Source organism: Macrobrachium nipponense, chromosome 17 (genome assembly GCF_015104395.2).
Source record: "Macrobrachium nipponense isolate FS-2020 chromosome 17, ASM1510439v2, whole genome shotgun sequence".
Taxonomy (NCBI): domain Eukaryota; kingdom Metazoa; phylum Arthropoda; class Malacostraca; order Decapoda; family Palaemonidae; genus Macrobrachium; species Macrobrachium nipponense.
The window spans coordinates 70,936,429-70,955,955 of record NC_087210.1 but is presented as its reverse complement, the minus strand read 5'-3'; the positions used below and the strand labels follow the sequence as shown (position 1 = coordinate 70,955,955).

Genomic DNA, 19,527 nt, shown 5'->3' with positions numbered 1-19,527 from the left:
ATTTGTTTATTCAACTAACCCTGTGGCGGTAAAAATTGCCGTCACTGCAAATAAGCAACGTAAGCTTCACCAAAAGTTTCGCTAGATGAGCAGCGATAAACTAGTAGTATGTGACAGGACTGATTTTAGGCTTAGAAAATAATAATTTTTCCATTACTTACACATAACACATCCCATTGTTTAATAAATAACGGAACACACACAGGTTTAATAAACGGACAGTATATATAATATATATATCTATATATATTATATATATTAATATAGATAGATAGATAGATAGAAGATAGATAGAGAAAGAAGATAGATATAGATAGACTAGATAGATAGATAGATAGATAGATCTATAGATAGATATTGATAGATCTATCTATATATTATCTATCATCATCTATCTATCTATCTATATCCTATATAGATATATAGTACTATATATATATATATATATATGCGTAATATATATATATATATATATATTATAACATTTTACAAAAACATTGTTATTTTCAAAAACAAAAAAAATTTATACGATGACCTACAGATGTAACTATAAAGAGTTTGCTAATTACCTCATTTTGGTCATAAAAGATGGTAACAATGCAACCTAAAAGAAGAGGCGAGCATAACAAGCGAGGCATGGGGAGGGGTTGGGGAGGGGAGGGGGGAGGATGGGTTGTGGGTGGGACGGGGGCACAGGGAACACAGGGTACTTGGCCTAGTTTCGCAATGAATGATGTAGAGTAACAAGCCAAAGGGAGAGGGACGCGCACACGGATTGGTACGGCAGGAAGGGGTTGCAGAGAGAGAGAGAGAGAGAGAGAGAGAGAGAGGTTAACAGAAGTAATGACGTTTGCCCATAATGCCTTCCGTGGCAGCAGTTTCCCCTCGTGAAAAACAAATAAAAAGTACAGCACCTCACGTCAACAATTATTACTTTTTTGTTTATTTATTCTTTTTTTTTTTTTGCACAAAAAGCATTCAGAATCAAATACTCACGAACTTAATTCAATTGCAAGCAAATATGCAGACGGTTTGTTGCTTCGAAATATACGAAATGGAATAATCAAAGATTCTTTCGATGGGAACTTGAATCTTTAATATCTCCTGCTATGCAGTGCTAAACCAGACTGTACCCAAAGACAACCAAAGCAAGGCAACTGTGGCCCCAACAGGTCAGTTAACACCAATAGGACGTTGGTAACTCATCCGGGGGCAAACACTCCTACCTGTCCCGCCTTTCAAATCTCTCTCTCTCTCTCTCTCTCTCTCTCTCTCTCTCTCTCTCTCTCTCTCTCTCTCATCTGAAATGAACGCTCAATCACAGAAATTCCCCTAACTACTTGACCCATATGGCACACTTGGTAACTGATGTTCGTGCTAGTTTACGATATGTACGAATGAACCCTTAGTAAGAACTTTTTCAAATCATGTCATTATAAAACTGCATGTTTAATTGACGACTGTCTTTTTAAAATAATCAAATTCAGCATTTACATAAAGCATAAAGAGGAAGTGGAAATCATCCTCACGTACAATGATTTTCTCCATCCAGCTGAAATAAAGCCCCTTACATGTAACGTCATCACTGCATAACGGAGCAAAGAAACAGCCTTATTAACCACAAGAATAAGCAGTTGAAAACCGAGGAGAGTTGGCAGTCAAGGTTCAAAGAGGAAGGGAATATTGCATAAATAATAATAATAATATTGGTGGGATTTTTATGATCCATACATATCATTGCACATCGAAATGTTTGACATGCCGTTAAAACAATGAGGGAGAAGTGCCGTAAAGTTCCTTCCATTTCTTGAAGCTGTCGCAAATATATCTATGAGGAATTCTGAAACGGGGATTTTTAATTTCCTTAACTTTAATACCTTCTGAAAACACCTCCCGACGAATCATTTTGAACAGTCCTCTAGGTCGGTATTTCATAAAACAAAGTTATAAAAATGAAAGCAGTGAGATATGATTATCTTAAAGCCTACCATTTTTGTCTAATGTTAAATCTGAATGAGCGTTTCGTGTTTAAACCAATTTTATTATCTAGGAAAACAAGACACGAAGTAATTGAACGAGGAAAACAAAACCAAAAACCAACGAGTCATGGTTGCAGCAGGAATGTTGAAATGGGAAGTGTCATTAACGGATACTACGAAAGGAGAGAGAGAGAGAGAGAGAGAGAGAGAGAGAGAGAGAGAGAGAGAGAGAGAGAGAGAGAGAGAGAGAGAGAGAGAGAGAGAGAGTAAAAGCAGAATTAATAAGGTTTTGCTTTGGCAAAGCTAGTTAAGAATACTGAAGTTATTTCGACATCCATGATAGAGCAAATTCAAATTGAGACAATACTACCAATGTAAAAAATAAACTTCAACTCTTTCATAAGAATAGATAAAAACAACACAAAAAGAAGAAGCGTGTCTAGGGCACCGACCTACCTAAGCTTAGTACAGTAACCTTCACACAGTCAACCCACCCTCACAATGACCGCCACAATCGACATTCAAGGTCCGACAGAAAATCAAGGAAAGGAAAGACCTTCGAGGGTAAAAAATAAATAAATAAATAAATAAATAAAATAAAATAAAAAGACACTCTTTCTAAACTTGCCTAAGTAAACTTGAGATCGTCCTTTTCAAGATAAAGGATGAAATCTGGTTTTATGAATGCAAATAACTCCTAGTTAGGAAGCGTTTCAGGATCAGAATGTGGGCGTGAGGGTGAGTTTGTATAAATGATGCATCCTTATGTGATTGCGGTCATCTTATTTGCGAAACATTTTTGTGGTTAAATTTCTGACAGACGGAAAACCAGATAATAAATATTTTTGACATTCGTCTAAGGTATAAGAAATCTCTCCACCCACTTATCTCTCAATCCGAGAGAGAGAGAGAGAGAGAGAGAGAGAGAGAGAGAGAGAGAGAGAGAGAGAGAGAGAGAGAGAGAGAGAGTTAAACTAGAATCTAGATAAACCAAACTTACAGAAAGTGTAGAGCAGAACAATACACTGAGAGCAACAAAGTTCCGCACAATGGAAAATTTTGCCTTAATAATATTTTCAAATGATTTTCAAAAACCCACTGTTCATTGTCAGGAAAATAAACAAAAGGCTGAGACCTCTTCCAGAATCGGTTATGACCATGCTCATACAAAAAGAACAAATAAACATAAATTAAGGCGACCGCCATTGTTTGCTCGTGAAATACACAGTAATACAATTTCAGACCCTCAGTCAACATCGCGTTGTTCTGAATCTTTAGACAATCACAATTATTTTGCAACATCAAAAACCTTCGGGCACCTTGCAAACATCCCAAGGATGTGTGCCACCAGAACTAGGTCACAGGGCCTCCAAAGTGAGAGAGGAAGGACATGAGGAATATCAATAAAACCCTTCGAGGAAGTATGGCACTGGACATCACCACCAGCAGGAGTGGCGCCTATTGTGATGGCATTAATGAGGATATCTATATAAACCCTTCCTCTCCGTGAACTCACCTCCATCCCTCCCTCCCTCCTCCTCCTCCTCCTCCTCACACGTCTTCCACCGCACTCCTACAATCACGTTCCTCAACAGAATTCTAGGGTTTCACGAATAAGAAATTTTATTATCAGGGAACCTCAACTTCGATCCGATCTTTTTTCTTGAAAATGTCCTGGATAAACATTCTAAACCAGCAAAAGAAAGGGAGGCAATATGACAAGATTGGATCATATCAGACTTGATGAAACTTCATATTAGATTTAATGACTGATTATGAAATTTAGGTCATGAAGACCACCTTCATATTAGATGAAAGCCATATAAACCTAACAGATTATATATATAAAAAAATGTAACTTCAATGAGACGACAAAAACCTATGGAAAAATGCTTCTTAAGTAATTCAAATACCTATTAATTAAATAGCTCTCGAAGGGACAATAAATACACACAAGGAAAAGGAGATTCATGTTTAAGTCAGAAAACCGGTAACAAAGGAAAAAATCAAATTTGATACGACTCTGATAACCAGCACTCCAGTCAGCAGAGATGGAAAAGATAGTTTATATTACCTTGAGAGAGAGAGAGAGAGAGAGAGAGAGAGAGAGAGAGAGAGAGATTAAAACTAACTGTATATCCATATCGGAGAACACAATTACAATACAAACAGTGCCACGACTTGGCAAATCTTAATAAGTCTCTCTCTCTCTCTCTCTCTCTCTCTCTCTCTCTCTCTCTCTCTCTCTCTCTCTCATGAGGAAGGAACTTGGCAAAAAAGTTGAGCATCCACAATTTGCTACGAAAATATTCTGAATGAAATTTAGTGGTGGCAGATATTTCTGGCACGCCGTCTACATATGAATTTTACAAAATAATTTCTTATACAAATTAAACAAAACTAATAAACACTGTTAATATTACATATAAAATTACTGAAGAAATTCCGATAACTTGAAAATGATAACTATCGAGAATGTCATTCGAATATTTGGGAAAGTTAAGGGAATCTTATTTTGCTTATTTATATCTGACTCAGTAAAACTCATTCTCAGATCTCTTGAAACGATTACAAAATTTAAATTTTACTTTCGTGGACATAATTTTTTGTCCAGAAACTCCAATTTGGGCGTAAGGATTCTGGACTCTGAGATAAGGGGGTCAAAGATCTTGTGTACCAAATGGCATCTTTGGACAGATGATGTTTAAGACGACAAATACATCGTCACAAACACAATCATGAACAAGAGTTTAGAATATAGAAAATATTGTCACCGAATTGGAAGGCAGAACGTATCGTATAAACACAGCTTATAGGCACCAATTAAGGAATTCATATGTCTTCACAGGCTACTGAATCGCGCCAACACTCCCCCCCCCCCCAAAAAAAAAAAAAAAAACCCCCCCCCCCAAAAAAAAAAAAAAAAAAAAAGATATATATATATATACTATATATATATATATATATATATATATAAAGAATCAACAGATAAAATGGCTGAAACCTACCAACGGAACAAAAATCACAATCAACACTGCCTGCTCTCCTGAAGTACACATTTCGCAACTGGTTGTACATAGCGAAGAAAATTAATCAGATAAGGTATAAGGCTCCAAAGGCGAGTCGTTCATTCAGAGACGCTCAAAATAAGACGTACTTATGCAGAAGCTTAACCCGACATGGTAACAACTTGTTTTCAAGGGCAAACGAGTGCTAGGTATGAAAATGCATGAAAAACTCTAGAGGAACCAACGTAGAGACGTAGACACTGTCAGGCAGGTTCTATCAGAATTTCATGTTTGGGGTTCATTGAGAAGGCCTACGGAATGTCAAGCCTTATCTAAAGCAACTTTGAAAGACAAAGGAAGGGAAAACACGACGGGGAAGCGGAAAACAGCGGCGGCGCCTTAGTGCTACAAAGGAAGCGTGGATGAACGCTTGTGCTGGTGTACCCAACAGGCAGCCCCTACTGCGGGTAAACTAGTCATTACAATTACTACAAAATTTCGTTCTTACGGGCTCACAGCCCGAATGAAAGGCACGGGGAGACATTAACCACCAATTTCCAGAAGTGATGATAAAAGGGACGAGTTCGCAAATTCCACACTGAGTAGAACATCATGGAACTAGTAGTGTGCCGATAAAAGTCATCCAAATCACTTACTTCTTGTTAAGAAGAACTGTGTCTGTGAGTCGTATCCTCAAATATGGAGACAATATTCAATACAAGGAAGATTGCGGCCTTCCAAAATCTGTGGAAGCTACTCAGATATCTAGGTCTATGTGGTACTTCAAGATGACACCCAAATCGCTGGTAGCCAAGACCATGGATAGGACAATGAGGTAGGTGATCCTACCAGTTCACATCATTGTTCAACTCAAAGCATCAGGTACGAAGATCTGAATGGTTCAGTGACCAAATGCTAATATATATTATTGAGAAAGTACAATACTATGGGGTGTCAAACATGGGAACTTAGCACATTTCCGATCTGCCAACGTGGAATCAGAGGAATTCGTTTCTGGTGATTAGAAATTAATTTCTCTATATCATGTGGTTCGAATCCCAAAATAAGCTGTAGGTCCCGTCGCTAGGTAACCAACTGGTTCTTAGCCACGTAAAAAAAATATCTCGTCCTTCGGGCCAGCCCTAGGAGAGCTGTTAATGAGCTCAGTGGTCTGGTTGAACTAAGTTATACTTAACACGCTTCCGAAATACGAATAAGAAATCAGCTGAGTCTGCAATATTCATAAATATAGTATACTCCAGAACTGTTGCAGAATTTTAAGCAAGAGATCACCTAAATATGAATGTAACTGCATAATGGAACAAGTTATACGGTCTCATTTTAGGGACAATGCGTTCTTTACAGTCTGGCCATAACCAGAGCCACATAAAATCTCAAGGTCGATTACTATACACACTTATAAGTCTGTACTTATAAAAAAAAAATACTCTAAAGAAGAAATTGCTATGTTTACGGAAACGTAACTGCAAAAGCACCAAAGCCACACTATCCAAAACTGCACAATTATTCCAAATGGTTTTCTATACCTTACTAAAAGTAACAACAAATAATGACCTCATTTTTATAATTACCAAGTGCACGGCACTCATTACCCATGCTAAAATCATAATTCATTAACCAAAAGTTGCTGTAAAAAAATATTTATGAAACTCGGCTTTTTTTATCTTTATTTTATTTTTTTTATTTTCCCGTCATTCTGTCCACCGCAAGTTCGGCAATTGTGCTGGGATTCTCCAAACAGGAGACTAAAGTGGTCACTTTATAACACCACCAACCTCATCACATTCCATAATGAAAGGATAAAAGCAAAGGTGGAAACTGAGAGATGGTGTGACCCTCCTGAGAAACACCTGTTAATCTGAAAGGTTTAATAAATGGACTCAGTTCACAAAACCTTCAAGGCTAAAGAGCAAAGAAGTCTCTAAATTGTGTGGAAAAATTGCTTCTGAGTTGTTCCTGAATCTCTCTCTCTCTCTCTCTCTCTCTCTCTCTCTCTCTGTGAAAGAATCACTTTCCAAGAAAACGCCTACTACTGTTTCTCAACATCAGATTTCCAAAAAAATCTTTCCCACTTCCATGGAACAACTCGTCTGCGATAAAATCCTCACTCCTTAAGCTTCATAGAAACAGGTTTCCCGTATACACCCCTTCCAACCCTACCCCCTCTTACCGCCACCCGACCCCCCCAAAAAAAAAACCCTTCCACTTGTCTCTCTAAAAAGAAGTCCTCTACTGGAATTTCCTGGTTCCGTGCAGCGGATGCAATATCATTTTCCCGAGGCCGTCCAATGCCTAGAAGTCTGAGCTAAAATCCCACTCGATCACTCGCACGCCATGTGACTCTCCTTTCGTCCTGTTCCTAACCTTTAGTACTCTTGATTACGTTTAATTAAGCGGCATTCATCAAAGATCATTCCGTTTAGCACGCTACAGAACAACTCTCAGATCGACGCGGATCATTTTTAGCGTGCTATAAATGTTAATCTCATAACACGACGATCCGGATCAGGGTGGAAAGCGCAGCGCCTATAACGCTTTTAACGTGAGATTAAGACAACTAAAGTTGGCTTATCTCTAGCAAATGTCACTCAAGCGTCCATCATTAAAGTTCCTTAAGGCGATTTAATGGAGAGAGAGAGAGAGAGAGAGAGAGGAGAGAGAGAGAGAGAGAGAGAGAGTTCGAGAAGAGAGAGAGAGAGGAGAGAGAGAGAGAGAGAGAGAGAGGCCTTTATGGCATCTTCTCATTACCTTGGCCGGGCACGCCGCAATCAAGGATACAGATTTTCATTATTCGCTACTTAGTAAGTTTGCTTTTTTCATACATCAATAAAACACCATGAAACGCTATAGATGGAGTTACTATGGAAACAATCAACGTCATAACAAGACAAAATTTCTAAGTGAAGCGAGCAAGACCATAAATAAGAAATAAGTATACAAATAATTAAACAAATATACAAATGATCTTAAAAAAATACACTTCAGCAAACGGCAACATAAACGAATATCGATGAATTTTCCTAGTACCGACCATGAATGACAAATGACCCACTGCTATTATGAGACAGAGGAAACTGAAAGCAGATAAAACCGCCCAGATCTGGATAGGCCGTCGTGGAGGCTGACACAGCTCCTTCTTCTTTGAAGTTATGACCCAAGAGGAAGTTTCTTCGACAACAGCATTTTTTTTTCTTTTTAGTATAGCTAGGAATCATTTGTTCCACATTCTGGTGGCGATGCGCACTGGTCCCACAGTCTCCACAGAGCTTTCCTTAAGACTCATGCCATAAACATGTTGATTACGTCATCGACGGCAGTAATTCATTAAATTCGTCGGGTTATCTTTCCAGAGGTGAACGTAAGACAATGAATGAAAAAAAAATTGAAATGGAGTAAATAATAATATATATATAGATTAATAATATATATAATATATATATATATATATATATATATATATATAATATTATAAGTCCAACATCACCACAAAGAAAATTTAAACTTTAGGTGTGAATCCTGCCTGGATTAAAAGTTGAAAGAAGATTTACATGGTGCTCCAATTTCCTTTTGGTAAACTTAATATATATAATTACACACACACATATATATTATATAATATATATATATATATATATATATATATATATATATATATATATATATATATAGTACAAAAGCGATGAATGCATGAACTATTAAGGTACGCCCAATGCCGGGAGTTCCCCAAATCTGGGTTAAAAAAACTAGCTTGTCGACGCTGGTACCGCCACAGAGGGCCGGTTGTAGCAGCAATAGGGAGGAGGAGGTAGGAGGAGGAGGGAGGGAGTAAGGAAGGAGGAAGGAGGAGGAGGGAGGAAGCACCAGTGGAAGGAAGGGAAGAAGATGAGAAAAACACTTCTTACTTCTCCCCCAATTTCCCTCGCGGGCCTTTTCATTTCTCCCGAGGGCTTTTCCTTTCCCTACACCACCTCCTTCCATGGCCGTCCTCCTCCTCAACTTTGGTTTCTCCTCGATCTGGGGCAGATCCGGATTTATTTTGTGACTAATACACGCTATGTGATATTACTCAATTTATCTTTAAAAAATTGTCTATTCGAAAGGTTACTCGTACCCACCATTTCTCTCTCTTTCTCTCTCCTTTCACGAGTTGAGAAAATAGAAAAATAAAATTGATCCCCGTTCCCAGCAAAGTGTTACAAGTTATGTAATCCTCTAAGACTTGAAGAATTGCCTTCGCAAGGTGTAATTCCGCATCCATACCACCCCCCCCCCCACCCCCGGGCCTCTCACTCTGAGTCATCTGGAACAAAAGCAGCACTTCCTTTCTTTCAGCAGCAAAATGGATTTTGGGCTCTTTGTGAAAATCATCTAGAGTCTATAGCATACACATACACCTTCCTGCAGATAGATTTTTTTTTTATGAAACGGTCTGCTCTATATTGGAATTCGCTTTAGTTTAAGATTTTATTTTCCTTTAGTAATAGTAACTCATTTGTACGCACCCCTCTATCAATTCTCACGTTAAAACGCCCAAAGCGTTTGATAATCACTATTATATAAACTCTAAATCTGGCAGCTTTCTTATATCCTAATAATACAAATTATCATCAAATTAGGAGCCCTATCACCTGTTTTATCACACTTAATCCTCGCTTCAATGTGCCTCCCTACTTTATGCATTCTGCATAAAATTCCCCAAGTTACTTCTGTTACTGCCTTGCAAAGAAATGCAACATCATCAGCTGAGTAACTAAATCAATTTGGCTTGCAAATTGACGGTTTCACTGCCGTGCACCTTTTTTTTCTTTTTCTTTTTAATATCTTACATCAATTGAAATTCTTAGCATCAATCTGCATTACTGGACGAATCAATAAACAATTTTATCAACAAAAACGACAGTGTAGATATTGGTTCTCTTGAGAAAAATGACCAGTTATTTTCATATCTCATCTACCATATTTTAGCCAAACAAGTTGACGAAAAAAATGATCGTAAAGAAAATACTCATGAATGGGCTATGAAAATTTTAAAAAATCAAGGACAATACAAATAAAGCTAATTGGTGACTCTCATAAGTGAATTAACAACACGTCCTATACAAATTCATCTCTACACTAAGCACACACTTAATAGAAATATTCAGTAGAACTTAGGACTTAGCGCTCTCTCTCTCTCTCTCTCTCTCTCTCCTCTCTCTCTCTCTCTCTCTCTCTCTCGATATTTCAACATTACCTTGTGGAAGGTAATTTTCTAAAATGCTATTTATAGTATTCAGTCATCTATACACATAAAATTCATACCTGTAGTTCCTACCTCAGAAAAACAACAGGAAATGAATGTTTGCCTTATATGAACTAAAAGCGCTCTTGATATCAATCTCAAGCAGTTTCTTTGCTCTGTTTTGTTTACCAGATGTTCCCTCACTCACACGATCTGTACACATATTGCGTCCACAAGGAATGCTACCACACAACCTTCGAGTCACCGTTTTTGATAGGTTTTCCACTGAAAACCTCTGTATCTGACGTCAGTGGATGCAACGAAGAAACTGTACCCTTCCACGCTACGGAACGAAGGTCAGGAAGGGTAGCAGTCCAATGCCATCTCACTACCCCTCATGATAAATGTGGTCAAGTTGGGCATCATGACCTGTGTTTGAATCCTGGGAACTGTTGCACAGCTTCGTCTTTTCAATCCAAAAATCTATATTCACTGGTTTTTATCGGAATTCTAAAACAAATATAGAGATGAGTTACCATAAATGTATGTGCAATTATTACAATTACTTTCCTTTTCCTATTACCAACATCTCCACTCAAGTCAAGTCAAGTTTATATGTATATTGTTCACAGCTCCACAAAGTCCACGTTGGATATTAACGTCTCCTCCAAAACACATTTGCTACAGTGAAGGGGACATTTGGTAAATAAAACAGAGCCAAGGAACTGACTGAAATTGTTATCAAGAGCGCTTTTAGTCCTTATAAGGCAAACATTAATTTCCTGTTGTATTCATGAGGTAGGAACTACAGGTATGAATCTTATGTGTATAAAAGACTGTATTGTACAAGGTAATATTGATTATAAATATAAACTCCTAAGTTCTACTAAATAATTCTATTGTGTGTATGAGAGAGAGAGAGAGAGAGAGAGAGAGAGAGAGAGAGACTATTCAAAACTTCCCCCCACATAACCCCCACAGCCCTCGAGGTACAAACGTGCAACCCGGCCATCCCCGAGCAGAGCACACTGGCTACATACTTAGACCACGACGGCCTTTGTGACACACCTGCATTGTCAATCCTCCGGTGGCCCAACCGTCAAAAGCATCTGTTGCAAAGATGGAAAGAAGAGCTGCGAATGCCTGGACGAAAAGGGTGAAGTCAAATACACCATGAAAAGTAACGGACGCAAACTGGATACAATATTTTGAAAAGCGCGGGAAACAATGAGCGCGGAGACCATGGGTATGAACCCACCGTGAAACTGGAATTTTATAGGTCACTGTTATACCAAAGCGCCTGGTATGATATAAAGTGACCCCATAAATATTCTTCGCTTTATAATATCAAGACTACTGAAGAATAATGAGGAAAAACTATTTTTTTTTTTTTCACAAAGGTCTTACTCTTTTTTATATATATATTTCACAACGGTTTTATTTTACCTTTTATTTCATACAACTGAGTGGGTATCGTTGATATGACCTTTAAAATAACAGGGATCTGATTTGACGTAACTGCCACTGGAAAAGATGCAGTGGTAATGCTGTAGTTTTATTTTTGATAAATAATTTGCTATCTCAAACATTTCAGATATCCCCACGATTTTCAATTTTGGCATGTATGAGTGGTGCACTATAGAATGATCTTTTTCTTTTTTTCTTTCTACCTTCTAGTGAAACTATGATACTTAAATCTCCACTACAAAAAATCTCTCTTCACACGAAATCACGTGGTGGTACCAACACGGCTTTCCATACCCATTCCGTTATGACGTCAAGCCAAGGAAAAGGCAGAGCTGTCAAAACAGGGTACCAGAAACTGCAGAAGAGGGGGGGGGGGGGACTTGGTGGGGGGTGGGGAAGACCGAAGGGAGAGGGGAGAAGGTAAGTAAGGAATGTAAAATATTTGGAAAATTTAGAATGTTATTGCTAAACAACAGACCCAAGAACAGAAGCGAATGTGACTTATACAGACGAACGGCCAAAAATGAACAAAAAACTAAATACTGATGCAACGTGCCTTGATTATTCGACAAATCTGAGAGAGCACGTATTGCCCGCTGCATATAATGATCGTTCAAATGAATGAATTATCGCAAACACACAAATAAACAGCTACATACCCACCCCACATAGCCCACAAACAAAGAAACACACACACACACACATATATACTATATATATATATATATATTATATATATATACATATATACTATATATATATATATATATATATATATATATATATATCTATATATATAATATATATATATAGTAATATATAAAATGTGTCATGTATGTATGTATGAATGAACATAAATGAGTGTATGTCTCAGGAGTGAAAGGAAAATCGAAACAAGGAGGAAACTGTCTCCTTTTTGCCACTTAAACGTTACTAAAGGCTGCATTCGATACAGTAATAAGACAGTGTCAATGACACCCAAGTAATTGCAGAGGCCGTTGGCCTCTCCTTCTCCTTCCACCGGACTCTCTCTCTCTCTCTCTCTCTCTCTCTCTCTCTCTCTCTCTCTCTCTCTCTCTCCACATCCTTCTTTCCTTCTCGCTTTCCTCCACTTCCCTCTCGATCTCTACCGTTGACCCCCATCTCTCTCTCTCTCTCTCGTCCACTATTTCCTTCTCTTGAGGTCACAGCTCAAGACACCCCATCCCGAACTGGCGTTTGATGATCTGAATAGCAAACTGCTTCAGTATGCTTCGGAGGTAATCCAACCATAGGTGCTCCCCGTTTTGGTTAAGTTGGGATTGAATAGAACCCAGTCGCTCGAGGAGAGAGAGAGAGAGAGAGAGAGACCTATATCTTCTGGCACATTATCTGAGCGTGTCTGCAGGCAGAACGCAAACCATTACATTCTTAGATTATACGAAGAATTTTGAATAACTTACGTAGACAATATAAATTATTTCCTGCATATGAAGTCTTCGAAATATTTGTACTCGCAATTAAAAATACATTTTACATTTAAAATGAAAGCATTTTATTTCGCATACTTTAAAATGAGAAGGAAAACCACATGGAAATCTATTAACTGAACTAATCACATACGCAGGGACTTTTCATTATTGTATCTCCACTCACCAGAAATAAACAAAACACAACATATAATGTACATGACAACTGGCGAACGAAATGAGAGAGAGAGAGAGAGAGAGAGAGAGAGAGAGAGAGAGAGAGAGAGAGAGAGAGAGCAGAAAAAAACAATAAAAGAAAACTCGACATCAGGGTGGCCTCATTAAGGCACCGATGGAAAGCCATTCAGAAGAAAAGAAGACATTTGATGTTGAAAGGAAGGGACAGAAAAAGGGGTCATTTGGTGTTTGAGGACCGTGATGATGATGATGATGAGGAGGTAGTGGATGGAGGATATGATGGTGATGGTAGTGCTTGCTGATGAGCGCAAGGAGAGAGAGAGAAAGGGAATCTTTCTTGGAATATGAATTAAATCAATTGTATATGAAAAGATATTGAACAGAAATACAGACCAAGAAAGTTCTTTGTAGAAATATATACATATAATATCACACACACACACACACACACACACATATATATATATATATATATATATATATATATATATATATACACTCATACACATATATGTCTGTAAAACATACTCTAGCACAGAAGCTATAAAACTGGTCGATTTATGTTATTCCTTACAGGTTTTTGAGAGAGAGAGAGAGAGAGAGAGAGAGAGAGAGAGAGAGAGAGAGAGAGAGAGAATTTGTGGGAAATCTCCGAGACCAATCGAATGCCAAAGATAACGGAACATGAGAAGGAAAAATGAAAGTCATGAGCTTGGAGTAAAGAATGCTCGTAAACATGTGATAAATCCTGTGAAAATTAGTCCAAGCATAAATGTCCGTCCATAAACGCACGTAAATCGATTACAAACACACACCGAGAGAAACCGAAGACCTGGATAACAGAATAACGGGCGACCCCGAGCAAATAGTCAAGTGATCCCCTAAAAAGGAGTTCACCGTCCGACATCAAACGTGCCTGATGACTTTCAAAACTGCTCAGCATGACACGCACAGTTGCATACGCAGATGGAGATATCGCCAGGATTCAGATAACGACTCTGCATGGTTCTAGCGCCGCTGTGAAAGCCAGCGCGCATCAAAAGAGGCTTAGCCGAGTTTATCTTTGACGAAAGTGGAGGAGATTGTTTACACCGGCGGCGTGTGAGATTATGCAACCTTCCTTCCTCCTCCTCCTTACTCCACCACCTCTTCCTCCTCCTTCTCCTCCCCAACGCTCCCACCACATACTCCTTCGAAGTCCGTTTGGGAAATTGTTTTGCTGTGCGTAAGAATGGCTCGATCGCCGGCAGAGGAAATCCAGCCAGAACTAGCTGCTCCTCCGACAGAAAATGAAAACGGTGCGCGGAAAACAAAGGAACAACACTTTGGCGGGCTGACAGAAATGGACTTTCGAATAAAGAAGCGACAGATAAACCAAATGTTCAAATGTCCAGTGTGAACTGACAAACACTTTGCAATAAATTCAGAATAGGAAAGGAGACCAAAAGAGATAGCCAGTAAGAAAGAAACGTAACAGATTACTCTAAACCATACACATACGAGGGTTGAAATTATCCATATTTAATACATTCTGAGTTTACAGGAGGCCCTTTTCAGTAAAAGTAGTCCTTCCGCTTGCAAGACCAACTTGAGCATCCGGCCTAAGAGAAAAACAGGGAACTGTGCAAGACGCACATGCATTGCTAACACGTCTTATCGCTTATCGTCTTAATTTCAGCAGGTCAGTCTAACAGGAAATCCTTTGAAAACATTGATGTACAGTAACTTTGTAGATCTATGGACGAGACAAACATTTACTTTGTGCCAGCTGCAGTCTTAAAAAAGGTCATTAAGGAAATATTCCTAGGAAATACCTGTATATGCGAAGTACGGATATATGTATATTCTTCAATAGACATTTTTATGAAATTAAACTCGGAGAAATCCGCATTTTGTTAGTTACAAAAAAAAAAAAACCACACTTGTTTCATTTTTCACTGGAAGCACTTATTAAAACACCAGAATCAAAGAAGCCACCCATCACTGTTTCAATTACCTATTTCCAAGTACACTTTTCTTCAATCCTCTTGCTAACGGGTCAGCAGACGCGCCTTGTGTGATGCGATACTCCTCAGCCACGGGAAGACACAGCTTAGGGGTCTAGCGCTGCTTATAGCGCTGAGCACCGCCTTCCTGTCTGCACGCGTGTGTTTGCGAGTGTGTGTGAGCGCGCTCGCGCGAAAGAGAGCCTGCCTGTGTTCAGCACCAGCGTCAGTCTGATAATAAGCTCACGAAGTAATCGCACTCTCGCTACTATAATAAAGCTTTAGATGGCTGGCCTTGGAGATAACATGTGACCCCTCCCCCACCAGACCGGGGCAGGTCCATACAACCCTTACCCACGTCATGCTCTTAACCCTCCTTTTTAACCGCCCTCCGCTTATCCTTCTCTGAAACGGTTATCTACTACACTCGGTGCATACCCAAATCCGACAGAAACGTAACTTATATTCCCTCTCATAAATTACCTTCTCACCAACGGCTTTACAATCGGTTTATTTACCAGCATTCATTTATTTGTACAGGAGAATAATAAATTACATAATTTTTTCGAAAATCTTACCTCATCTCTCCTCTCGGAGCCTACGATAAAAAAACCGAGATTTTCTCGTCCTTTTTGGCCCTACTCTTTGGGTACACACTGATGCCTATCATTTCTCTTGCTTGAGAAATTAACTGCAATGATTACCTCAGAGCCAAAACAGGGAGACCTCAATGCTTTATGACGAGCTGCAAGAAACTGCATCATTATTGAGGGTGGTTCCGGTGCAAAGTGAAACATATGGGCCGCTTGGGCGTTAGTTGTTAGATTAATCCAGCCATGTGCTGGCACGGGCTCTTGCTGCTAAAACAGCCCAAGCGCTGAGCATCAGTGATAGCTAAAGAAAGATAAGAGTAGAAGGGAAAACAGTGAGGCAAACTTGCTTCCCATTCTCATTATTAATTGAAGTTTTTGTTTTAAAATTCAGAGACCATTAAAGCTCCATCTGACAGATTAGCAGGATGTCACTACTACTACTACAGCAAAATATAATATATAATAAATAAATAAATAAAAATAAAATAAAAACTAATACATATAAGGGAGGAACCTATAGTTATATTTTTTATTTACATTTTTTTAGCAAGTTTGCGTAGGTAAATATGTATTAGAGCAAGAGTTAAAAAAGTAAATGGAATATCCTTGAAACCACGTTTGACAGTTTGTCGATAAGAGCAATATTTATATATGTTCAATACAAATTTGATTCTATGCTAAATTACATAAACATGTAGCTTACAATCTTCGAATAAAATGCAAAATTAAACGCATTTAATATAGCGGGTGAAGGGAAAATATATCCTCTCACTATCTATATCTTTTTTAATTCTTCGTCCCTTCCCTCTCGTTTCACTTCCTTAATTCATATAACCTTCCTCCTTTTAAAAAGCGGGCAGTCATTTCATACACAATTTACCCTATCACTGTTTACCTCTATTTCCGCTCTTCAAGCTTGGCGGCTCCTTACCCGTCACATCAGCTGTCACATGAGAAACATTTGACATAAATTCTGAATACCTAAAAAATTCTATCTTGTCACAATGTCTTATGAAGAAAATAGTTATATCACCTGGATATGAACATCTTTGACGCTATTCTACATTCTAACATAAAGAACTTTTTTCTCTCTCTCTTTAACCTGGCTTTCTATGACAAATAAAGACGCCACTAAAGACTTGCATTCAAGTATCGTAAATGTTCTTTGAAAGTGTACCAGTTGTGCCAACACAAAACTAATAGGGTAAATTTTGATCGATATGGTGATTCGAAACTACAAATTATTTAGTAAATAAAAACATCACTGGCATACCTCTTGTGACCTTAAGCCCATCCACAAAGGGATGGGTGATGTACACTGGGTGAATGTTGAACAAGATATCTCAGGGCCACTAAACATTCATGTGGTATATGTGCAAGGTGGAAAATTATGCAGGGTACGGGAGAGGCATGTTTATTATGGCAAAAATGACGAAGGGAACATCAGCAGACACAACAATAACGGTTAAAGTTCATTTTAGAAACGATGTGGGTACCAAATTTATATTTCTCTCCAGACGATTAATCTTACACACACGCACACACACACACACAAAGACTTCGGAAGTTTTCTTCAAAACTGATAATTTTTTAACAATAAAATATTTAATATATATTTATTCATTATAAATATTCTACATATTTGATAAGCAGATTATGGGAATTATAGGAAACATGTTGAAATCTACTGACTCAGTTCCATTCGAACTCAGCTACAGGTCAAACTAAATAAAATAATGGCAGAGTAAATCCCACCATTATATTCTGCTTCTCTAAAGTGCAACTTTTTACTTTTATCCGGAAGCGTAGCAGTAACACGCTGGAGCATGAGCACTTTCGTTTCCCCACCATGGGTCCACTGGTGTCAATTTCGAGGCTTTAACTTCGACAAAATTGAGTTAATCCAACATCAAAGTCCGGACAAGAACTAGAATGCCAATTTAAGCCCTGAGAACAGTGTAGTCATATTATTAAGTGACTTTAATTTTAGGCATTATATCGAGATAAACTTGAATTCGAAGAAAAACGTTTCTGTTTTTATAAATTCCTTGACAATCCTGCAACTTCATTATTATTATTATTATTCATAAGGTAAAACCTTATTCATATGCATCAAGCCTACCTAGTACCTACATGGGCCAGACTTGAAATTCAAGCTTCCAAAGAGCATGGATTTAAAAAAATGGAAATAGTAAAAGAGCAACAAACGACAAAATGAAAAATAAAGAACTAAAAACATTGAATGAAAAGAACAAAAATATTTGGAAAAACTGTAAGCACGATATAGGTCACAAAAATTAAAAAAGAAAAAACTGCCTTTTTACGACATTCCTGCAAAAATTTGGAATTTATCAAAATTCAGAGTGATGTTATAAATGTTACCTGACTTTTTTTCTTATTGTGAGTGGGTTTACTAAACATTTTCATCTTCATCACCTTATTATAATTTTAGTTTATATCATGTTCTAAGTTACTTATTTTCAAGTATTTGAGATTTACATCACAACCGAGTAAAACGATTGTGACAATTATGATTTTGATAACATCATAGGCGTTAATCGTCTTCAGGTTTATTTATGTAATGAAAATAATAATAATCCTGACTTTACGACCATATAAATAGGTAAACAATGCACAAGGATAATAACAGCATCCCCGTAACCATAACCAGGGCGCTGAACTCTTCATAAGACTTACGTCATTGCTATTTTCTACACACGATGCTAACGAAGCATATCCCACGGAAGGCCTAATTGACTCGTGCCACCAAATTACAGAAGGATTTGTAAAGTTCACTCGCTTCTGGTAAGAAACAGGGTAGAATGCAAAAAAAAAAGAAAAAAAAAAAAAAAACACACACACACATACACACACAAATATACAAACGAGGGAAGAGAAAGCCTTCGCATGAGCAGAAGGAAGAAGCTGCCTGCAAAAAAAAAAAAAAATAAAAAAAAAAAATAAATAAATAAATAAAAGAGAAAAATCTGTTCAGGAAGTGGGGAACATTCTATTACTCATAAACGTAAAACATAGACATATGTGAAAAACGTTTGCCAAGTAGAGACTTATCATAATGGAAAACTTACATATCAAGATAAAATAAAAACCTACACGAGAAGACTACGAGGAGACTTTTGAGTCAGAAAATTTTAACAGAACAGGGAATATGTGCCTCGGTAAAGCAAGGTCAAGGTTTAACCAACCAACACAGCAAAACTCATGGAATATCAAGGATAAAGGTTTGCTGGTCGTCACCAAACTGGAAACTCAAAGAGCCAAGCTGGCATGTGGAGTTAAGGCTGTGGAAAAGAGGTAAAGGTACAATTATTATTATTATTATTCAGAAGATGAACCCTATTCATATTGAACAAGCCCACAAGCTTCCTGAATACTTTTTAATCGATACTGGTAAAGAAAAAGTGTTTAACAGAGCCACTCAGTGTTTCGTACACCGAAGCCTTCAATAAAGAAAGGGAAAAAACTCGTGAAAAGAAGCGAGGTGGTTGGCAAAATAAATAAATAAATAAATAAACAAATAAATAAATAAATAAATAAAATAAAATAAAATAAAATTAGAATCGAGTGACGGGTAGCAAGTTATTTT

The 19,527-nt window shown here is 37.8% G+C and overlaps 1 protein-coding gene across 11 annotated transcripts in view; it reads right to left on the bottom strand.

The window, feature by feature from the left end:
• LOC135196308 (sodium-driven chloride bicarbonate exchanger-like) overlaps window positions 1-19,527 on the bottom strand; it is a 564,052-nt gene that overhangs the window by 86,263 nt on the left and 458,262 nt on the right. For 3 of the 11 annotated variants that reach the window (XM_064223022.1, XM_064223020.1, XM_064223033.1), the window contains exon 1: window positions 15,339-15,568. The exons of 7 other annotated variants lie outside the window; for them this stretch is intronic. The gene's annotated coding sequence lies outside the window, so the exon portion shown is untranslated. Of the gene's footprint in view, window positions 1-15,338; window positions 15,569-19,527 lie in introns of those variants that run through there. One more of the 11 variants, XM_064223025.1, reaches the window with a different exon arrangement.